Here is a 25,587-nt window from a genome sequence, read left to right on the forward strand (position 1 = left end):
TCGCTTTCAATCTTTGCAGATATCTCGCGATCCTTTACTTCTAGCCATTCATTTAATTCTTTTTCTACTTTTTGAGCTTGCACTTCCAAATATGCGTCAATACTTTTCCGTGCATCTATCTCCACATTATCCACGCGGTTGGTTAAAGTCTGGACATTGTCTTCAAGCCTAGCCTGCGATATCTGTAATTTTTGCATCTCTCCGGCTAAGCTTTGCACAAGATCGGGGATCTCTTTGCACGCATCCCGCATCTCGGCTAGTTCGCTTTGGATCCTATCTAGTTTCGCTTCATTGCGCTGCTCTTGCTCACGTAGCATCTGAGCCAGTTTTTCGTCTCTTTGTTTTTCCCTCTGTTCTGACATTCTTTCCTTTTCCCTTTCTTTCAGTTCTCTTTGTTGCTCTTGCTCATGGAGCATCTGAGCCAGTTTCTGATCTCTTTCCCTATCTCTTTCTTCTAACCTGCGCAGAAATTCTGCAAATGGGTCTGCAATCGGTGAGCATACTGGTGCCCCGCTTAATCTAGCACTCGATTGGCCCGGCTAGCTCAGTCGGTAGAGCATGAGACTCTTAATCTCAGGGTCGTGGGTTCGAGCCCCACGTTGGGCGCCAATCTCGCGTCCGTCGGCCGTCGTAATTTAATATATTATTATTGTTATTATTATTTTTTGATTGTTGCCGACTTACGTGGCGGGCCTTCATAAAAAAGTGGAGTTGTTACTCTATTCCCATTCTGCTGTGGAGCGTCATTCACCGTCCACAGATCCTCGCCCCCCGCTCCGGAAATTATGTCATCCGAGGCGGTGGCTTGGGATTCGTTTACGTATTGCAAATGATCCTCACTTTCCATATTAACAGAATTTTGTTCTTCTGGTACGGATGCTTTAGGTTGTCCTATCTTACCCATACTAAATTCACTTTAGGCCACTGACAAATCTTTAACACTGATACACACACGATTAATTATCCCCTCCAAAAATAAACATATAAATACACAAAACGAATAATTATCCCCTCCAAAAATAAACACATAAATACACAAAGCACCGAAGGTATCTCATGTGCACATGGGTTCGATATTCCGCACAGAGCTACACAGGATGCTTGCACAATAGGCCTTACCTTACTTATTTTTCTTTCTCGCAATCCTTTTTCTTTTCTACACTTTTTCCTCTCCAGATCTCCTCAGGGTGTGGTTTTGTTGTTGTACATGTAAAAGAATTCATACAAGCATTAATATTTTACAACAATTAGACACATACATAATTACATTCATTACAATAGAATCATATTAATCGGGCCCCAAAGTTGCGGCGCCAATCTCGCGTCCGTCGGCCGTCGTAATTTAATATATTATTATTGTTATTATTATTTTTTGATTGTTGCCGACTTACGTGGCGGGCCTTCATAAAAATGATATTTAAGTTGAACAATGTAATAAACTTTTCATATAAATTTCCTCGGCTAGTCAGTTGACGTTAAAGCAAAAGATCTTTAGTTATTAATTACAATTGCGGCCCACACACGCGCGAGAGTATTTTTCTTACCTCCGTTAACCATTGTATTGTAGTCAGAGTCCTGGCTCTGAGTCTCGGCTATGCTACTGAAAATAAGAATCTTAAACCTAAGTATTTCTGCAACTTCGTGCGGCTGTGGAGAAAAATTAATATTATGCTAATAGCGGGCGAGTTTTCCGCTTCCGCTAATTTTTCATAAGTTAATATCGCCACGTAATGGCGTCGTTGGCTGCATCGGCCGCTGCGATTGTTGAGCTGTAAATTACTTGAATGCAGGTTAATTCAAGGAAGGCGGACATGAAATCGGGATCACCTCTTACAAATTAAAAGTACACAATAATATTAATTCAATATATTATATGCTTAACTCATACAAATATGCTTACATTCGTCAGCACACGCAAGATGTCCCTCTAGACACCTTCAAGACAAGCGAAGAAGTAAGGTCGACTAAAAAATTAACAAAAGAGTGTAACTGGGCGTCTCTTTAGATCATTCTGTCATAAATTATTTCTTTGCAATCTAAACCTACACAGAGAAATTATTATTTTAAGGCTACATGAGAAAAAAAAAAATCTCTTACAAATTATGAATGTCTTCTTTATAAATATTGTCTTTTCGTAATATGGCACTGGGGACGCTATATTATGTTAAGAAAAAGTTATGCAGTTCATTTACGTCAGTTGCAGATTGTAAAGAAACTGGTTCTCTAATTCTGAAAAAAAACCTTTTAAATAATAAAACATGACCTATACAAGGAATCTGACTACCCCTGTTAGTCATGGACGAAAAAATAAAATTTGGCATAGTCTTTGTCAGGAAGTGCAGAATCTTATGTGGGCCCAATAAGACGTCAATTTTAATCTAAATATGGTATGCCAATGTTTACGTAATAAAATATATAAATCAGGTAATTCAGTACAATTATTATATAGATTATATAGATGCGATAAATCACTTTAACGGGGGCCAAATGAACAATTAAAGTCAATATAATTTCAGTAAACCTGCAAAAGTAAAAAAAAAAAATATTGTAGGGGGCCTACATAGACATTGCGCATCTGTTAGATGCCCACGAAATACCTAATTTTGTTTTGAATCTGACAGCCAATGAGAAAATATGTGCAGAAATACTATTGGTCAGTTTTCAAGTAGTAATGACGGACAGCATCAGCTGGTAATATACGTAATTTTATTGTAGCTAATTTTAGAGCACAAAAAATAAAATATGTACTCCCTCCAAAAGAAGTTACACACAAACATTAAAATAAAATTATGATGAGCAGCAAAATGTCTGAAAGGAATTTGGAAAGAAAATTATTAATTGAACTTTAATTTGGCGGGTTTTCAGCACTTTCAGTAAGACGAAATAATGGAAAGAACATTTTGAAACTAAACAACATGGAACCTTGATATTGTGACAGTATTTTTAAAATAGATAATTTAACTGCAATTGTCTTTAATTCTGAAATGAGAGAGAGCGTAATAATTTTCTTTTAATGTCTTAACTGTTGCTGCAGGCAGTGCGATGACGTCAGCGGTGGTCCGCGCGGACGATGTGTGAAGTTAATCCTGGTTCGTGGTGTGAAGATAATGATGGATCCTCCTGTTTCATTAATATTCCAGTTACGGCGGTGGTCCACGTCTCCGTTGTAGTCGAATCAGCTGGCAACACTGGCGCGATAATAATAGTTCCAGTGTGTGCGTTGTCGTAACGCGCATGACATTTTATTGTTAAAAGTTTATTAATCATGCGGTGCGGGTAGGTCGGAATTATGCAATGTCTTTAGTATTTACGATATATAGCCGGTTAATGCCAATACTTCACACAGTTCTTTCACCGTGTTGCCACAGGTAAACAGTCACATGTGTTTATCACTATAACAGTCCGTTAAACATCAGTTCAATTTACGTCGTCGTCTTTAAGAGAGTTTGGATGATATAATAAATGTTTCTTGATCAAATCACAGCACTGTTCTTTTACTTAACGTTTTGGTTTGTTCCACTTTCACGCAATTCTAACAGTTTGTGTCTCCACACGGCAATTGTGTCTGGTTCACGGCTAATTGTCACAAGTTCACACAGTATGTAAAATCGTCACCGCAAACACTCGATATACTTTTCAGATTTTACTGTTCTCTTAATAATGCACGATCTCCTATTAACACCGCGGACGCAATGTAATTAATTGTTCCTCCGCGTATCACCGTCTTTCACGCCGAACTTAGCAACGTTTCTCCACCTGCGAACCGGCCAGGATACCACAACAACTCGCACGGTCTCTATCGACACTCGTTCATTCTCTCTGTCTCTGACACTTCTCCTAGCCTAACCGAAGATTTACAAAGCATATAAACCCAAAACATTCATATTCGTACAATATAAAATACAAAACAGTAGCAAAATGAATGAAGAAACAATTTGACGTATTAACAAATAAAGAACAGTTGAAATAAATGATACATACGTGCTATGACAAGGTAATGCACAAAAGAAAAAAAAAAATATTATCGACCTTCGGCGAAAGCAATGTCTTTACAAGTTAAATCTGCATTGCCTTACAACAAACAAACAAATAAACAAACTCCGAAAAACGAAGAACAAACGTCAAATATCGGCGTATACTTCGCAATACAGGGTTATTACAAATGATTGAAGCGATTTCACAGCTCTACAATAACTTTATTATTTGAGATATTTTCACAATGCTTTGCACACACATACAAAAACTCAAAAAGTTTTTTTAGGCATTCACAAATGTTCGATATGTGCCCTTTTAGTGATTCGGCAGACATCAAGCCGATAATCAAGTTCCTCCCACACTCGGCGCAGCATGTCCCCATCAATGAGTTCGAAAGCATCGTTGATGCGAGCTCGCAGTTCTGGCACGTTTCTTGGTAGAGGAGGTTTAAACACTGAATCTTTCACATAACCCCACAGAAAGAAATTGCATGGGGTTAAGTCGGGAGAGCGTGGAGGCCATGACATGAATTGCTGATCATGATCTCCACCACGACCGATCCATCGGTTTTCCAATCTCCTGTTTAAGAAATGCCGAACATCATGATGGAAGAGCGGTGGAGCACCATCCTGTTGAAAGATGAAGTCGGCGCTGACGGTCTCCAGTTGTGGCATGAGGCAATTTTCCAGCATGTCCAGATACACGTGTCCTGTAACGTTTTTTTCGCAGAAGAAAAAAGGGCCGTAAACTTTAAAACGTGAGAGTGCACAAAACACGTTAACTTTTGGTGAATTGCGAATATGCTGCACGAATGCGTGAGGATTCTCTACCGCCCAGATTCGCACATTGTGTCTGTTCACGTCACCATTAAGAAAAAATGTTGCTTCATCACTGAAAACAAGTTTCGCACACAACGCATCCTCTTCCACGAGCTGTTGCAACCGCGCCGAAAATTCAAAGCGTTTGACTTTGTCATCGGGTGTCTGGGCTTGTAGCAATTGTAAACGGTAAGGCTTCTGCTTTAGCCTTTTCCGTAAGATTTTCCAAACCGTCGGCTGTGGTACGTTTAGCTCCCTGCTTGCTTTATTCGTCGACTTCCGCGGGCTACGCGTGAAACTTGCCCGCACGCGTTCAACCGTTTCTTCGCTCACTGCAGGCCGACCCGTTGATTTCCCCTTACAGAGGCATCCAGAAGCTTTAAACTGCGCATACCATCGCCTAATGGAGTTAGCAGTTGGTGGATCTTTGTTGAACTTCGTCCTGAAGTGTCGTTGCTCTGTTATGACTGACTGATGTGAGTGCATTTCAAGCACGACATACGCTTTCTCGGCTCCTGTCGTCATTTTGTCTCGCTGAGCTCTCGAGCGGTCTGCCGGCAGAAACCTGAAGTGCGGCTTAGCCGAACAAAACTTTATGAGTTTTTCTACGTATCTGTAGTGTGTCGTGACCATATGTCAATGAATGGAGCTACAGTGAATTTATGAAATCGCTTCAATCATTTGTAATAGCCCTGTATTTGAAGAACCTTCTTACAGACACCATTGGATGAAGACACATACACACACTTTTGTTCATAAATTTGAGATTTCCAGTGGACTGTAGGGGCTCGGTGGCGCACTGGCCACTGCTAGATTTTGGCAGCCATCTTCGCCTTTGTTGGGAGGTGTTCGACTCCCACGTGGGCCATCCTTGGTTCGTATCCCGGCAAGGAAGGCTGTGGTCTGTAGAGGGTGGCTGCAGTAAAACCATCGATGAGCGTAACGTTTCTTTACGGCTTCACTAGGCTCCAACAACTACATGTGTATGCCCTTCTCCCGGGCGCCGACTGTAGTGTCGCCACGTGTGTGGATGTAGCCTTGGTGGACGGCCTTGCGCTTCTTGCTCGGTGCCGGGAGGCCATGCACAGACCCGGCACTCCAGATGCTGAGGCGGCAGTGGCTGGTCATAGCACAGACAACAGTGACCAGTGCTACAACAGATAAAATACACGGTTAAGCACAGGTTCGAAATATAGACCATTAAACTCTATACAGGGTGAAAAGTATTTAAACCGACAAACTCTGGGAGGTTGTAGGGGGCATCAAAACAAATATTTTTCCCTAATGTCATTTTTTCCTATGAGGAGTATTTAAAGCGGTAGAGGAAGATTTCTCTGGCAGCAAATTAATTAAACCAACAAAAACTTTTCCATTTTTTATGACCAAGAGACAACAACTAGGTAGCAGATACGGCCCAATTAAACAGTCTCCAACAACACCGATCCACACATTAACGAAGAACCGCACTTGATGAGCGCTAGTAACTGTGGAATGTGTGTTATCCTCACTCCAAACATGCGATTTGTGCGTGTTGAAGGCTCCGTCACGCCCGAACGTTGCTTCATCGGTAAACAACACAGAGGATGGAAATGTAGGATGCATATCAGACTGTTCCAGGTACCACTGCGAAAACTGTGCTCTGGGTGGATAATCAACTGGCTCCAGGTTGTGGACTCGCTATAAGTGAAATGGACTTAACAATTGCTCTCGAAGGACTGTTCTTACATTCGTCTGATTCGTCCCCATGTGACGTGCAAATGCACGAGTGCTGATTGAAGGATCCCGCTCCACATGCTGCAAGACAGCTTCCTCAAATTGCAGCGTTCTTACCGTGCGACGGCATCCCTGTCCAGGTAATCTGCTAAATGACCTGGTCTCACACAGACGTTGGCACACTGCATCAAAGGTCCTATGATGCGTGATACGGCTATTAGAATATTGTTGTTGATAAACCCGCTGTGAAGCTCCTCCGCTGTGGTGCGCTATGTAGTACGAACCAACCATATCAGTGTACTCACTCCAGGTGTATCGCTCCATTAGTAAACAGAGACAATGCACAACTACACTGGTGGACAGTAGTTGCCTACAATTCAAGAGCGTAATACGCCCTCTAACTACTGAAGATCGTAATGCGGCCTCTATCAACTGAAGAGCGTAATACGGCCTCCACTGGTTTAAATAATCCTCATAGGAAAAAATGACATTAGGGGAAAATATTTGTTTTGATGTCCCTTACAACCTCCCAGAGTTTGTCGGTTTAAATACTTTTCACCCTGTAGAACTAAGACGGTAAACCCAGGGAAGTATACACGTCCTATTAATTCACATAAGTGTTATTAACTCGAACCGGAAAGAAATAGTAGTATCAGAATAGCCGAATTCCAGAATTATATTTTTGCTTTAGTAACTTATTCACTCGATGCTGAAGGTGAAGTAACTGTTATTTCTCTGACGGGAACTACAAATGTCTGGTACGACGAAAACTACAAATCAGCCTCGTTAACCACCTTCGAAACACAGGGAGTTGAAATGGGTTTGACCAGAGGGAAGGGAAAGCCAGTACAAGGCTGTGGTGTGGAAGAGAAACTCACAGGTTACACAGCATCAACACCATTCACAGTTTTAAAAAATTTTACAGAAAATTTATTTAACAATTGGTAAGGTTAATTTGCTGTAGCAACTTTAACTAATAGCATGTATTTATGACAATAAAATCTTATGGAGGAGAAAACATTTATTCTTCACATATATCACTCAGGTTGAACAATCTCATATATATATATATATATATATATATATATATATATATATATATATATATATATATATATATAAGAGTAGTGCACTGTAACAGGCTAAGTTTGTAACATTACTAAGAAGCAATAATTGCCCACACAGAAAGCTTATATTGCTTAAAGGAGAGCTTGGCATATCAGGTAAAAATAATGATTCCTTAAAGGAGATAAAAAGTTCCCTTAACACCCTGTATCATAAATAGCTTTAATAAATTCCAAGAAAACATTCAGAATAATGGTATTTTAAGTATTATGTTTGCTTTACATGTCTAGCAATTATTAAGGCAATCAACATTTTGAACTCCTAGCAACTCCCTGAATTCATGTCAAAATTAAGGCTAACAAATACTGACGTTAAGAAAACGACTGATTAAATTTATAACATCAAGAATATCGACACAAGTAAGGGCATTAATCACTTCATTTGAGAAACAATCATTTCTCAATACAGGCAACTGGCTAAAATCGTAAAGCCAACATTCAGTAACTGCTCTAGTAATACTATACAGAGATTAAAACGTGATTAAATGAATTTCGTGCATTCGCACAGAATGCAACAAAATGCTGCTACGCACGCACTTAATTCAGTTCAACTGCCAGGTGACAGGAAAATTAAGCGAGACACCTTAACAAACCTTTAAACATAATAAGTTTAGCGCAACTGTTATGTCCATAACTTAGTCCATAATAATCCAAAGCCAACGCGTTCTCTTTTGTCACAGCAATATTACAAACACGGTTACTGCATTGGGCAGTTTCATTCCTCTATCAATTGATCGGTCCAAACCATTTGGACAGCCACAAACAACTTGAATTGTTTGCCCAGCAACATGGAGGGCAAGGCAACCGATTACAGAACCCGAAGAGTAGTGCACTATAACAGGCTAAGCTTGTAACATTACTAAGAAGCAATAATTGCCCACACAGAAAGCTTATATTGCTTAAAGGAGAGCTTGGCATATCAGCATTGGCACAAGATTAAACTCTGTTGTCTGACAAGAATGAAACCTGAATGTTCGAAGTTACTACCAGTCCGTACCAATAAGGTTCAAATACGGTTCAAATGGCTCTAAGCACTATGGGACTTAACATCTGAGGTCATCAGTCCCCTAGACTTAGAACTACTTAAACCTAACAAACCTAAGGACATCACACACATCCATGCCCCAGGCAGGATTCGAACCTGCGACCGTAGCAGCAGCGCGGTTCCGGACTGAACCACGTAGAACCGCTCGGTCATAGCGGCCGGATAATAAGTTTCAATGTATGTAATTACAGCAAGCAGGACACGGCAAGGGAGCGATTGCAGCTGTGAATACAGAGAGAATAGCCCATGTAATTCAGGTGATCAAGCTATACCACAAGGTCCCACGCAAACGTATACTTGAGCGTACTACACTCATAACACTTTTAACAACCTTACAAAATTCCAAGCATTAAGCTCGATTCATTAGAAACGTTCACAACCAGCTTGTGATTCATCTCGCCAATTTACAAACATTCGTTACACTCAGATTTGTCCGAAGCTCAGTAAGGCTCACCGGTTTTAATCGCCGAATTGGTCCCATCGGGCAGCGTACACAGTGCTTATCAACAGACACGAGGTCACTCACTTCACAGCTTCACGTATCACCCTCAGCGGAAGATAATCGTAGCCGACCAAGGCAGCACCAGCCGACTAACTACGGACCGGCCTTCACACCTCCGCAGGGGATTACAGCACTCTTCAAAACTACCTCTCACGACCTCCATCCTCACGTGTCTTCTCCTTCGTTCCGCAACACCAACCTCTCGCGGCTAGTTACTCCACTCTACCTCTCGAAATTCTCGCAAAGATCTTCTTGCCGAAGCAAAGCGTCCCTTCGCATTGAGCACCAAGGCTCAGGAGTGTAAAGTTCACCACGCAATCTTCTCTCGTCTATAACCTGTCCACATTCATTACAGAAGTTGTACAACATTCGTAAGTCCAGGCTGCCTTCCTTACTGAGCGCCAATTCCATATAACTGGTGCCGGTTAGAAACTGACAGCAATGGAGATCCAAGTCTGCCGCGCGACCTCACCGGCCAAGCGGACTGCCGCTGTTGCGACCAATCAGCAGCCACGAGAAAGCTGTCCGTAGTCACTGCAGTCGGGAACTTCCTTCCCATCGTCGGCGGAGCCGCTTAAAACCATCTTCCACGGCCACGCCCTCTCTCAGCCGGCCAGGGATGTCATGGAAATCTCAGGGCAAATATACGCGATCGTAGTAACTACCGATACGCTTATTCGCACGTATCAAAGTTTAAACTCAGCGTCTTGCTCCGCAGTGAAATTCTTTATTTCGGAACCGAGTTTATTAACGGGTGCTATGATTTTTGTTTGTTTATCACATAACTGTTTTATCATACTAGGCAGATTCTCATCGTCAGATTTTAACGCGGCATTTTCAGTAGGTATTTCATTTTGTTGAGTTGACATTCCAATTTGCTTTAGTGTTAAATTTAATGCAGTGATTGTCCAGCACATTATTTGAGAAGAAATTTCATTAGGCATAGTTGACATTTCAGATGACTTTTTGTTGACATTTCCTACATCATATCCATTAAAGTGCTCATCATTACGGTATTTGGATCTGGTACATGGCTGATATTTGGACTAACTGTATGAATAATTATCTCTCTTTCACCAGTTTCGCGAGCTGAAGCGTTTCCATTATCTGTCGCCATGTCAAAGAATTCGCTCTCATTGACATTAAGTACTATTTCATGAAGCATTTCGCGTTCCGTTTCAGAAAATTTCCCGATTTTACGATGACATGTAGAATGACGGCAATCACATATCACGTATTTGAAAAGAGCGCACAAATTATTAATACGGCAGAGGACATAACTGAGATGTAAAAGTAAAACGTCGCTGCGCCTTTACGCGCTGGTGACGTGATGTCAGTCAGTTTATAAAAATTAAACTCTCGCTATTCTTAGAGTAAATTACTATAAAATATTTAATTTGTTCTACTAAGCGAAATCTTGTCTTGAATGAGTTCAGGAGACGCGTGACTTCTCTACACGCAGCTTTGGACAATAGACAGTGCGGCCCTTACCTTTCCTTTGACGATGTAGCATAGACAGCAGTTGCCCAATAGTTTTAAAATGTTTTTAATTCGCCCTGTTATCCATTTTATTGTTTCTTTACAGTAGTGTTTTGGTATTTCCTGTGTTTTCTTTTGTGATACATCTGATTTTTAAGTTTCGGGACCAAGCAAAATTATTTTACGTAATACATGAAACAAAAAACCTGAAAAGTTGTAGCAACCTTGTGATACTAATAAAGTTTACATGTCATGCACATAAAAATTATATGTGGCCTGGTCACGGTGACCAATGTAATGTATCCCATGAAAAAAGAAACGAACGAATGGGTAATAAAATGTTTGAACTTAAAACCTCCCAAAAGATAATTGCTCGGATGTAGGCTACATAACAGCGATCACAGCAGGAGAACATTAAAATTCATGAAGAATTACAATTTCACTGAAATTATAACTCCTCCTTGCCCAAAGGCGGCTTCTTTACTTACATTTCTTGTGATTTCTTTTAGTGGCAAGTGCAGAATCGTCATTCGTGAGCACAAAAACCTTGGTGACAGTGGACCGTGATGTATGGAGTGTAATGCATCTAGTGAATCGCAAAACACAAATCGGCAACTGGATTCGCTTTGACAAAATTAGATTTCAAGGTTTCTTTGTAGAAAAAGTAAATGTACATGTGTTCTCACGCTGATGGCGCAAAATCATCTCAGCTAAGCAATCGCTTCTCAGTGTAGTTAAATATCTGAATAAATCATTAATAAAGGGATTTTAACGAAATGTTAAATATTATCATTATCATTATCATTATTATTATTATTAAAGTTACAAGCAAAAAAAAAATTCGTCTGTACATGAAGACGGGCTGATAACAAAAAATCAATAGCGTAGAGATTTAATACCTTATTATACTTAGAAAATTGTAGAATGAAATTACACCAACGACTGTTACACTTAGTGAAAATTCAGCCCAAACCGCCAAGGATAGAAACTTGAAATTTGGAGATGATGTGGATCTTATACTGTAGGCATTGTTTAAGGAGGGGTGTTTATAAATTCCAACACTAAGGGCGTGAGATATGGGATGAAGGGTTTTTTAAAAAATGTCTCTATTAAGGCAATTTAGAAGTTAGACGTACGAGAATTGGTATTTGGTTTCTCAGTCAGAAAATAAAAAAATCGCGTTTCAGAATCTTTGTAAATTCAGCACCTTTGGGGGTACAATAGTGAGTGAAATATTTTTTTAATTAAATTGTTATTAAAGAACTACTAAAGGATTTTTAAGGCTACATCTATGATATCTGGTATTTGACTTATCGGTTAGAAATAAAAATACGTGTTTCAGTGATTCTGCAAATTCAGTCCCTAAGGGAGTGTAATAAGGGATGGAAAATTTTAAAGCAAATATTTCGTTACAAAAAAAAAAAAATTTAAAGCTCAATTTATAAGAATTGGCATTTCACTTCTCGGTTAGACACAAAGAAATATTTCTTGGGGGATGAAAATTTATATGGAAGTATCTCCACAAGAACGCAAAAGGCATGATTAACAAAACCTTTGGACTCCAGCTACCAGAATCGGTTTTTGATCAGAAGTATATTCTGAAAAGACCATGCTTGTATTTCCTTAATTATTGTGACCAACTTAGAAGGTATTGCAAGTTGTGAGCAACACAAAAATTCGATTAAATAAAAACAAAAAAATCTCTGCAGGCCATATAGTCTACACGAGCGAAGCAGGGGGCGCTAGGCTAGTCTGTTTATACTGCTCGAAGACTCGACTCCGCGTATCTAGCAACGTAGCAGCAGTTTTTGCAGACTCTAAAACATTGGAATGACAGCTTTCAACCACACTTTATTTTGGAAAAATTGTTAGGTGTCAGTTCTACATTGAAATTCTGCAAGAATGTGAAATAGAAGGGCAAGTAGCGTACACCTAGGCAGATGCAGAGCGTTTTAACAACAGCCTTATGCAGGAGATGTTCTCTGCTGGCAAGTCCGAGCACGCAGCGTGTTTCGCACGGACGCTGATGGCCGACCGTGCCTCTGGGGCAAACCGCTCCCACTTTCGTCTGCGATACTATTTACGTTTTGAGAATGTAGGTGCGATCTTTCAGTAGAGCGTGACGTTATCAAGTTCCATAAATTATGCGTGTGCACCTAAGTGGCGGGCTGAGCCCTGCAAAAAAAAAAAAAAAAAACTGTGCGGTGTTATGCCGCACGGACGCAACCAGCCTACCACCGAAGCGTACAAGCATAATTTCGGGAACTTTACCATATCATGCACTATTGAGGAAACGCAGATGCGTTCTCGCTACGTAAGCAATATCGCACACCTAAGCGGGGGGCCTGGGCCGCAGTCGGCCTTCACCGTCCGTGCTAAACACAAACCGCACTTGGGCCCGACAGCGCAGCACATCTCCAGCATAAGGCTGCTGTTAAAACGCTCCGCATCTGCCTTGGTGTACGCTAAAACAATGCTTCTGCGTGGCAACCGCGTGAGTAGCGTTCGTGTACGCCACTCGCTATGCGTGCGCACACGAAAGCCCGTGGCTGGCAGTTCCCTCATACAGCATCACACGGTGACACCCGCCGATTGATGAGCAACAGCCACAGGCCTTGCCAAGTGCCTAAGTAAACATAGGCTCCACACGGTGTCGTCAAAACGTCAACAATGTACGTGACAAGTGCTCCAATGCATTTAGAATCAGAACTCGGTTTTAGCTGTCGATTTTCCATGTTCTTTGTGGAGAATGTAAGTGCTGTACACATGATATTTACCATATGTTACCACACTATAACGAACATTAAAGTGCTTATCGAGTACTGAATGCTGCTGAAAGTCATTATTTTAGCTGTGGCACTGTATATTTACGTGAAATGGTAGCTGAAGAACTAATGCTCGCTTTCAGCCATCTGCTAAAATCACACTGATATTCAGACGTATTTTAAAGAGAACAAACCAAAAACATTTATGCTGAAGACAATGACAACAGACTATAATTGTCCAGTTCGTAATTAACAAAAAAACTTCAGTCAGCTACATCGTAGGCATTCATGAGTAATTGAGTAAATGAAATAGTACATGAACAGCAATTAACGGGAACAGAAAAGAAGCCTAAGGTGTGTATTGTGTATTGAAGCGGGGACCTAGGAACTTCGAGGCTCCGTCCCACCGTAGCCCTCAGTGGTTCACAACCCCACAACAGGCCACAGCAGTCGACCCACCCCACCGCCACCCCACTCCGAGCCCAGGCTTATTGTGCGTTTCGGCCCCCAGTGGAATCCCCCGGGAAAGTCTCACACCAGAGGAGTGTAGCCCCAAATGTTTGCGTGCTAATTATGATGTACGTGTACGTGGGGACAGTGTTTGCCCAGCAATCGCCGACATAGTGTAACTGAGGCGGAGTAAAATTAACCTGCCCGCATTCGTCGAGGCAGATGACAAACCGCCTTAAAAAAGGCAATCGTAAAATGCGTTTTAGATAGGTACGTGCCGAGTAAAACTGTGAGGGACGGGAAAAACCCACCGTGGTACAACAACAAAGTTAGGAAACTACTGCGAAAGCAAAGAGAGCTTCACTCTAAGTTTAAACGCAGCCAAAACCTCTGAGACAAACAGAAGCTAAACGATGTCAAAGTTAGCGTAAGGAGGGCAATGCGTGAAGCGTTCAGTGAATTCGAAAGTAAAATTCTATGTACCGACTTGACAGAAAATCCTAGGAAGTTCTGGTCTTACGTTAAATCAGTAAGTGGCTCGAAACAGCATATCCAGACACTCCGGGATGATGATGGCATTGAAACAGAGGATGACACGCGTAAAGCAGAAATACTAAACACCTTTTTCCAAAGCTGTTTCACAGAGGAAGACCGTACTGCAGTTCCTTCTCTAAATCCTCGCACAAACGAAAAAATGGCTGACATCCAAATAAGTGTCCAAGGAATAGAAAAGCAACTGGAATCACTCAACAGAGGAAAGTCCACGGGACCTGACGGGATACCAATTCGATTCTACACAGAGTACGCGAAAGAACTTGCCCCCCTTCTAACAGCCGTGTACCGCAAGTCTCTAGAGGAACGGAAGGTTCCAAATGATTGGAAAAGAGCACAGGTAGTCCCAGTCTTCAAGAATGGTCGTCGAGCAGATGCGCAAAACTATAGACCTATATCTCTGACGTCGATCTGTTGTAGAATTTTAGAACATGTTTTTTGCTCGAGTATCATGTCGTTTTTGGAAACCCAGAATCTACTATGTAGGAATCAACATGGATTCCGGAAACAGCGATCGTGTGAGACCCAACTCGCTTTATTTGTTCATGAGACCCAGAAAATATTAGATACAGGCTCCCAGGTAGATGCTATTTTTCTTGACTTCCGGAAGGCGTTCGATACAGTTCCGCACTGTCGCCTGATAAACAAAGTAAGAGCCTACGGAATATCAGACCAGCTGTGTGGGTGGATTGAAGAGTTTTTAGCAAACAGAACACAGCATGTTTCGCGGATGATGCTGTAGTATACAGAGAAGTTGCAGCATTAGAAAATTGTAGCGAAATGCAGGAAGATCTGCAGCGGATAGGCACTTGGTGCAGGGAGTGGCAACTGACCCTTAACATAGACAAATGTAATGTATTGCGAATACACAGAAAGAAGGATCCTTTATTGTATGATTATATGATAACTGGTAGCAGTTACTTCTGTAAAATATCTGAGAGTATGCGTGCGGAACAATTTGAAGTGGAACGATCATATAAAATTAATTGTTGGTAAGGCGGGTGCCAGGTTGAGATTCATTGGGAGAGTCCTTAGAAAATGTAGTCCATCAACAAAGGAGGTGGCTTACAAAACACTCGTTCGACCTATACTTGAGTATTGCTCATCAGTGTGGGATCCGTACCAGGTAGGGTTGACGGAGGAGATAGAGAAGATCCAAAGAAGAGCGGCGCGTTTCGTCACAGGGTTATTTGGTAAGCGTGATAGCGTTACGGAGATGTTTAGAAAACTCAAGTGGCAGACTCTGCAAGAGAGGCGCTCTGCGTTGCGGTGTAGCTAGCTGTCCAGGTTTCAAGAGGGTGCGTTTCTGGATGAGGTATCGAATATATTGCTTCCCCCTACTTATACCTCCCGAGGAGATCACGAATGTAAAATTAGAGAGATTAGAGCGCGCACGGAGGCTTTCAGACAGTCGTTCTTCCCGCGAACCATACGCGACTGGAACAGGAAAGGGAGGTAATGACAGTGGCACGTAAAGTGCCCTCCGCCACACACCGTTGGGTGGCTTGCGGAGTATAAATGTAGATGTAGAACCATCCACAGGCTGGCTGGCACAGCGGACCTCGACACCAATGCGCCGAGCGGATTCGTGCCGGGGAGCAGACTCCTTCCCGCTCGGGAAGGAGCAAGTTAGACCGCGTGGCTAGCCGGACGGAAACCATAATGTATAGCAGTAAGCATAGGTGTGCATTATTCCGAGAAGTTTCTATCTAAATGATTAACCGAATAAGCAGATCATTCAAACAAATTTATTCGCCAATAAATTATTTGTATTCTACAGCTAGTATTTGTTCTCTTGGCTCAATGAAATTTCTGTTTGATTAGTATCTTGTTAATGATTTGTCCAGAAATGTACCTCCGTTGCTCAGTGGCTTCAGTTCCTGACTAGAAAACTTAAGTTTGGGGTTCGATCCCCAGTTTATCCTCCGAATTCCTCTGTTACTTATCACTGTTTACAGCTGCAACAGCGACAATAATGTCAAGTCAGTTTGCGCCACATTTTGGAGTACATGTTGAGATGTACATTCCCCGCTAATTGGCTGTATAACTCTGTTCAGCTGTGAGAAACAGTCAAAAGTAAACCACCATGCCTAACAAACCATTGCAGTGCTCAAACCAACCTTCGACTTGAACACAGCTTCAGTTGATTTACAGCCGCACGGAGTGGCCGCAAGGTTAGAGGCGCCGTGTCACTGAGTCGAGTCCTCCTTTGGGCATGGATGTGAGTGTTGTTCTTAGCATAGGTTAGGTTAAGTAGTGTGTAAGCCTAGGGACCGATGGCCTCAGCAGTTTTGTCCCTTAAGAACTTACACACATTAGAACATTAGTTGATTTACAGAGTAACAAAAGAAATATAAACATTCTTACACGTGGCGGCCTTAGCAGTTTACCAACTTGGTGCCATTTAACTGCCTCTGCACCCGCCAATACTTCTTCCCCTCCCCCTGCCAATATGCGCAAGTACTCCACAAAGCAGTCAACGATGAGAAAGCAGCCGACGAAAGCTCTTAATCTTCAACAACTTTCTTAGATTGCTAACATTATCGGATATGTATGCCTCCTTAATATAATTAAGCATTTCGTTTGTGTCTGTAGTGCTACAAAATTAGTGAATCGAGCAGGAACTCTGTGGTTGCTAGCGATTAAAATCATCAGTCATTTAATCTAATATCTCCTAAAACTTAAATGACATACTGTCGAGTACGCAGCTCTTCCGAAAGTGTTTTAGAATAAACTCTGTGTAAGCCTGTCATTAGAATATTGAATAGTTTTTCGATCCGACATACATGTATGCTATTACGAGCTCTGAGATTCAAAAATTTCGGAAGACACGTTGGATTCAAGTACATAAAAGACTACGTAATACTGCAGAACACTTGAAAGTTTTTTATTGCGAAAGTATAAAGACATGACTGGAAGATACTTTGCGCCTTTCAACACCAACTGCAATTATTGCAGTTTTGTCTCACCCACGATTTATAAAAAAAGCAGTACACCTGCACCGCTGTCTCTGACAAATGGACATATAACAGCCATTTAATAGCGAGATAAATGACCGAGAAATCTGGCATCACGTTGCGAATGATATTATTTCGAACTTGACTTCAAAAGTGAAGCTAACGTGGAATCACAACAACTTATTTGGCAAAAACTATAGGGAAATTGATGATTTCTCAATTTTTGCTGAAGAAGATTATGAGTAGAAAGTCATGTATTGTTGCTATGAAATAAAGACGAACTCAGGAGTCCGTTGCATGAATGTGTACGGCAAATCTCCAAAAACCAAATAAAGTGCTTCTGATGAGATAATTGAAAAAAGAGCTCTTCTGGAAATCAATTTGAAAGCAACAAAAAGTACATGACAAATGACAAAGCGCTGGAGTAGTAAATGGCATTAGATTTCAGGTACGTATTACTCTTAAAACTTTTTATTCAAAGATGACGAATAAGTGTTTGTCTTTGTGTAAGTGAATGATGTTCCCAATAATATATGTTATTCACGAATAATGAATAATAATTTATATCTGTATTGCATAATTTTGCGTCACGCATGAACACACTGCAAATTCACAGCCTATGTACAAATGCGTGCAGCCACATGGCCAGTGTACATGTGCTCACGGGACTGTCATTATCATCGATAATCCCCGGCAACTTTCACCAACATCCGTGAAACGAATTCGCGCTCTTACTCGCACACCACAAGAGCGTACGAGCCACATGGGTAGGACACCCGCTTGCAGGACTGTAGTGAACACTACTAGCTCTTCTATTCAACATTCTTGCAGAATTTACGTGTATAACTTTAAGTTAACAATATTTGCAAACGAATTAATGTTGAAATCTGTTATTTCCTTGGATCTAAACTCTGCAAACAGTTCTTACGTTGCTGTGTGCCTGACATCTAGTCTGCCACATTCAGATTCAATGTAACCATGCTTTTTTTTTCTTTTAAGTAGGTTTGGATGCGAATGGAGCTTTCTCAACATATTCTCAATGCATCCCTTAATACAGAAAACACTCTTCATTCCTGTGTTTTCCAACAGTACTCCAACATATGGTTACAAGCCATCGGAAAGTAGAGTAGACCCTAGGGGTTGATAATCTCCCTGCGTTTAAAGCAGTATGTAGACCTTGCTTTGCATATTTTGCAATAGCTTCTTCTTTTTTCCAATTTTAATATCCATGTTCTTCCTTTATGTCAGCTTTCTACGTAATATACTCCGGTTTTTCATTTCTATACGATCCGTTTTTTAATTTCTTGACTACGGTTCCTTCCATTTCCAATTATCTTTTTCCCTATACATAACACATTAACCATGCCTACGGATTATTACCCTAGTAGAACAACTGCAAAACAGTGCTGAACACCACACAGCAGCCCTTCCATAAGTTATTCGATAAGTGATGCAACATCTAAGTGATTGGCACAGTGCACAATTACTGTTGTTGGGCTTTGCACAGGGTCAAACACATGATCCAGTCTTTTCCCAGCTATAGGTTTCTATTTTTGGCCTAAACTGAAAGGCATCCATTCGCTTGCTAAACCTATACATAGGACTAGTCCCTTAACTTAGCAAACCGCCTCCATTCTGACGTATAGCAAACCGTCTCCATTCTGACGTTTTTCAATTGGTACAATAGATAGCTATTTACCATAACTATTTACAGTAAATGCTAATTTCTCCCTGTGTTTAAGACAATACACAGTAGCTTCATCCTTCCCACATACGTAGGTCATCATAGATACGGAAGCTCTTTTAGGAATTTTGGCAAAGTAGAGAATACAAAAACAAATATTCTTGTACAACATCTTTATTTAATTCTGCGTATGTATTTACACACAGAACACACCTCTTTCTTTAGTTTTTGCTTGGTTTAGCTTTAACAACATGCAGCTTAATTTTTAACTTACCATTAGACCTACATCGGAAAATTCTAATTCTTTCTCCAGCCGGTGATTTGACAAGTACAAAGAAGGTCTGTTCTCGAATTCCAATATGTATAGAATTTCTTTCCAGTAAAATACACTTACGTACCTGGCTGTAAATCCTCTAACCAAGAGCATTCGGGGAGTTTAATTTTTTCTCTTATTTTCTCATAACACTATTGTTATAGCACTTCACATCTTCCTGGGTGTGTGGTATCAACTCTTCTGCTGCACATTCTTGCGGAATTTCCCTCTAGCACTAAGCTTACAACTTTTTCAAACGAATTGCTGTTGAAAGTTCTTAATCTGTTGCTTTAAGCTTTACAAATCTCTGTTCTGTAGCTACATTCACAACATCCAGTCCACTGCATTTAGGTATAATGTAACTGTCCTTTTCAAGCAGGTGAGGTTGAGAACAGTGTTCTATAAAGAGAATTTTTGCAGGTCCTTTAACCTAGTAATCCCGCTCCAATCCGTCATTTTCAGCCAGGACGTCAAAATATTGCTACTTGTCAATACCGTTTACAGTAACTGCTAATACATTGTACTCCCCAGTCATAGCCTGATTTATACGTACATAGTGTTCATTGACATATGTATACCTCGCTTGTACAACTGCAATCGCTTCTTCTTTTTCCAATTGCAGTTTATATTCTCCTTTTATGGCAGTGTTTTAATAATATACTTCAGTTTTCGTTTTCTGACTGACTTCTTCCACTTCCAGTTTCCTTTTTTATGTGCGTAACAAAGACAGTATGTACACTTAAAGATGAAATTTCTTTAATGAGGAATACTTTACGTCTTTTAGATACATTTATTCTTGTTCTTAAGTCTTGTGGAATAACATTGTCATTGTGTGGAAATACCTGTATTTGATGGTATTGTGTAGAACAACATCCTACATTGTGAAAAATACTTTCTCCTGCATTAAAATAGCACTTCTGTATGAAACTTATATCGTATTTGTTGGAGTCGGTGTCAAGAATCTCCACGTAGTTTACATGTAAATAAATAAAGCCGTATGCAGAAAGAACGTTGTTCGTGAGTTCAGTCTTGAGTGTTTAAAGTTTATTAGTATTTCAAAGTAGATAAACTGCAGAATATTGTTAAAGACCACACAGCTGCTATTCTGTTAAGTTATTCGTTAATTGACGCCACGTGGAAGCAGTTGGCACAGAGCGTTGTGGAGAATTTTATGAAAACTGCTTGTTAATTTTTAATACACTTAAACAGTCTCGCGTAACGTCAAACACATGATCCATTCTGCATCTGTATATTGTAGCCTCCAGCCTCGAAATACCATGTTCATTATCCAAGGAAAACTTGAACGTTTGGCATTGTCGCACGTCTGGAAACTATAAAATCTGTTAGATCGTTAACAATAGCTTTGCTCACTTGCAGGCTCGTAATTTGACATCTACGTATTACATATATCTTTACAGCTGGACCTCAACCACGTTAAACAGTCATTGCCACCTATCGTTGACCACGGTCACATTGCTGCTTCCCCAGCGTTCTCCCTCCATGCGAAAGGTAGAAACGCATCTCTATTTTATTAAAAACCGTTGCAAAATCTTGGGTTATGTCCAACTCCAAAAGGTAGTAGTCGTTTAAACGAATCTTCTTCGACATTACAGGTAGCTCTTATATTAGATGTCCATTTTAAAGCTAACTGATTTCGCTTCATATTGCATAGCCATAGGATTTCTATGTTTCTTTGAAATGATTTCCAGTGCTTCCTTGCCGATTTTTTCTGGTATTTCTCTAGCCATCATATTGTCATTTCGAGATAGAAGAAAAAATAGCTTTGTTTTGACTCCGTGTACCGCAGTGACAAACTTGTAGAATTTACTACGTAGATATTAGTTAAATGACCACACGTCTCCTTCCTTAACATTACTACCCGTGCCTCCTGAGAACCCGCTTTATCATATATTTTACTAACATAATCCATCGCAAAATGGGTGTAAGAAGCACACCATTTTCTGTATACTTTATATTGCAATATTAGTAAAAGTATTGTCCAGATTCTCCAGTAAAAAGCACAAGCCAAAGCATTCGTTAGGTGGTCTCTGACAACTGATGGATGTTTAGCACTTTGGAGGAATCCATGTAGACACTTTGCACTACCACATGTGACTGATCAGATGCAGCTATAAGCTTCCTTTTAAACTCTAAAGAACCAAGATGGTGACACTCCGGCGAGTTACCAAAACACTGCAGTTGTTCCATACATTATTCTGTAATTGATGTTATTTGGAAGTGAGTGACACACAGTTCTAAATACTGTTTGTTGGTATCTAACACGGTTAACCAGTTTTCGCAGGGTTAAACACACGATCCATTCTGCTCTCGACTAGAAGATTCTACTGTGGTTTGAACTGGTAGTCGCCCATTCGCTTGGCAATCTGCTACTTCTATACATGAGAATGGAGGTAGAAAACTCGCTGACATGTCCTCACCCACTTACATGTAACTGTTTTATTGCTAGTGCACTGTAATTATTAAGACACTCTTTATTTTGATTCTGTCTGCGTTAGTATTGGCTCCCAGTACATACGAGCTTCAAGTAAAGTATTGACAGCGCTTAACTGTGGATAGCAGCACGATGTGGCGCGAGACGCCTGAATTAGGTGATGGCGATGTGGTTGCCCGATTCGTCAAATACCACATTAGAATTCGGAAATTCTGCTTCCACGTAAAAAGTGTGAACCAATTAAAAATTAAGCTGGATATTATTAGAATAAAGAATAAGTTGTTCGATTTGTGTGTAAAAGTATATGTAGAATTTACCAAAGATTTTGCACAAGAATATTTGTTTTCGTTTTTTCTACCCTACGAGTGTCCTAAACAAAGTCTTCGATTTACGATGGTTATGATAGTGGGTTTGGGGTTACCTTGAAAATTAGTTGAAACTAAGTAGTTAAAACTATAGTAACCATCGTTTCTTACGCATACGAATACTGAACCTAAGCCCCAATGCATTGTTTCTATTACCACATCAAAGACACAGTTTGCTGACAGACCCACATTAACGTGTTTAGATTCACTCGCTGGCACATTTCAGGTATTGGCAAAAAGACTGCTTGTGGGTCAGTGAGCTGTGGTACCTCCATTTGTGGCTGTGGCGTTGAATACTCGGATGAAACCAGGTCCAGAAGGCTGGGAACACATCCTGTGCACAGTGACTGCTGTTGCCGTTACTGGCAGTGCTGTGGTGTGGGTGGGCACATTACTGTGTGCTCGTCTGTAACAATAATAATAACAAAACCCTAAATATAGTGAAACACACACATTATAACAACAACAATAATAATAATAATAAGAGACATGAATAAAATACTCGTCTTCTTCTTCCTATTTGGTCGCTGCTGCTGCTGGCACTGCTTCATCCTGGACATATATAGAGAGAGCAAAGAAAGCACAACTTTCATGCACTCTAAGTATAAAAATTAAAATAGTTCGAAGGATTGGGAGCCAAGCTTGCAGGCCGTTGGTGTCCCAGGAGTCCATAGGTATAACGCTTTTGTCTACGGGGCAAGGGGTAGGGATGATATCATCGCCCTTATGTTAGCAATTCTGAAATAGCTAATGTTGATGTCAATTTCTGGAATGCTGATGGTGGTGTCAGCGATTTGAGTCATATCATACACTGCTCCTCCACTGCTGGATGCTGGACGCAATAACTAATGTCACAGTAATAATTACAAAGAATGAGAGCCCACCACCACCTCCAATGGGCTGGCAGGAACTTTTATCCATCCCATAAAAAAATAAAAAATAAAAAGTGACATTTTTGAAAATCAAAAACGATGGACAGCCATTCCCTTTCCATCTGCGAGTACCTACATTGTGCTGCCGGAGAAGTTCTTTGATGCGTAAGCTACGCCTTCTGGGTTGCAATGCGACAGAACTGCTCATTGAAATGCCAGAAAGGCTCCTCAGTTTCTAGGGTGCCTGCATTTTGATCATAGATTTGACTCGCTCGTCCTTGGGGACCATATATTCCAAAAAACGCAGTTCCTTTCGCATGAAGCCTGTGAGCCAGATGTCATTGAGGTAGTTTACGAATCAGGGAATGTCGTGAACAAACTGCCCCAAATGTCGTTGAGAAATTCAGAACGCAGATGAAATTCCAAAGCGCAAGCGATTAAACTGGTGAACCCCAAAGATGCTGCTGAGTACTAAGGAATTCCGAGAACCAACGTCCAACACGAACTACAGCTATTCACCACACTAGTTGAAGTGTGAAAAATATAGGCCCTGTGACAACGTCAATTCCTCCCACGGAACTGGATACTAGTCTGCTACACATTGCACGCTCACTGTCTGTTTAAAATTCCTGAGAAGGTGCATGGCGCCATCTGGATTCTTAATCACCATCAAATGGGTGACCAATAGGCTGTCGAAATAGGAGAAACTACTCCGAGGTCTTGCAGTGCCGCAACTCAGCTCTAACGTTGTCATGCGTGGGGAAGGAGTTGAGGTGGGAACGATAAAATTTAGATATTGCTGACGAGAAATGTGTGCCTCAAACATTTCCTGCTCGAACTTGTGTTTTCTCAAAGAACTGGTCAGATGAACACAGTAAAGAGTCAACGTCTTGAAAGAGGACCGCTTGAGACACCAAGTGTACCCTGTCAACAACGAGGAAACCAAAAACAGAAAGACTTCTAAACCAAAAATGTTTTGCGCCAACTTTGACTTAAGCACTAACAACGAGTGCACCGTTCTACATTGCTATAACGTGCAAAGACGGAATGTTGCCCCTTCAAAGGGATATAATACTTGCTATTGGACACAACTTGACATAATGGCCGTTGCAATGCAGGGCATTGATGTATATATTAAATTGACCGTCATTCCTGTGTCTACCTGGAACTCAAGCGGTCGCCCATCCACTACCAACATAATACTGTGGGGCGATGCTTGTGAGGCTTAGATTGCCATCGAGCCTGGGGAAAGCATTGGGGCCTCCAACGACCATCCTGCAGCTCACTCACCATCCCAAACTCTCGCCAAATGGCCTACCTTGCGGTTTACCCTGCACATAGCATCTTAATACGAGCAATCCCATCAAATATGCACCAAATGACAATCAGGGCAGGACCGATGTCTTCGTCATTGAACGGAAAGAGGTGTGGAACTAGAGTAACGTTGAGAACACGGTAAATGCAGTGATTACCTCGCTGACTTGAAACCGTCGATCATATTGCAGCTATGTGACGTCACTGCTCTCTAATCGTCAACGGTATCAACATATGGCGGTTCAGCAGAAGGCATCGAGCGCTGCTTACCATCCACGCCTAATTATTCCATCTGTCAATTGTCGAACAGTACATCCTTTTCTGCTGCAGTAAGTTCGTGTGATACTACCATCTTCACAACTTCGTTTAAAGAAGGGTCCTAGACTGGACTTCAGAGTTGGGGGTTAACCTGATGAGTACGTCACTAAGTGTCTATATGAGATAGCACATTGCCGATACTCGAACCGATAACCGTGTGACAGACCTTGAAAGTTGGCTATAAAGAAACCACGTATTACTCTTTGGGGCACTAGAGGTCCTGGTTAAACTGTAACCGTGCTACCAGGCCATGGGTGTGATGACCAAAGTACTGGAGAGAAACTAGTATACTTCCTTAGAGTTAAGTTTCTCAGGCTTGGCAGAAGGCTTCGTCACGACTTCGTAGAGTCCCGTAATGCTGGACAGTAACAAGGCAGCCTTATCACCTGGGTGGACGATATAGCTTACCTCGCAGTGCACCTATAACAGGTGAAGATAATTCATCCACCTTTCCATAGACTGGTAGAAGCTGGCGAACGGTCTTGGGGGTTGGTGAGGATTAAGTCTTCTCTGAAGACACCAGGCTCTCCACAAACTTTGAGTGTTTGTACAACAATCCCGCATTTTGTTCGAACAGTTCCTGCGTCTGCTCCTGTTGCAGCTTTTATTGCTCCTGGAGAAGCAACTGTGCCTGCCAACAGTGTCAAAATTCAAGTTCCATGGTGCCCACCCCTTCAACTCTATCAAAATGAGAAGCTTCACATGCATAAGAGCGTCCTATGCGGTCACTTTTGGATCTATATAGGTATGCAATAATGCTTACTGTCACCGTCGGAACAAATTTTAATATACTAGCTGGTGTTGGCTCGACTACAATCCAAGGTAGTAGAAGCCAGGAAAGTGGAAAGGAACTTGACTTGCGAGTCAGTATATGGGGGACCTGAGACTC

The 25,587-nt window shown here is 41.2% G+C and overlaps 1 non-coding gene across 1 annotated transcript; it reads left to right on the forward strand.

Moving 5' to 3' along the window:
• Positions 1 to 533: 533 nt before the first annotated feature.
• On the forward strand, positions 534 to 606 carry Trnak-cuu. The gene has a single exon. It is a non-coding gene; the product is annotated as a tRNA-Lys (tRNA).
• The last annotated feature ends 24,981 nt before the right edge of the window (positions 607 to 25,587 follow it).

This window comes from Schistocerca americana, chromosome 3, assembly GCF_021461395.2.
Source record: "Schistocerca americana isolate TAMUIC-IGC-003095 chromosome 3, iqSchAmer2.1, whole genome shotgun sequence".
NCBI lineage: Eukaryota > Metazoa > Arthropoda > Insecta > Orthoptera > Acrididae > Schistocerca > Schistocerca americana.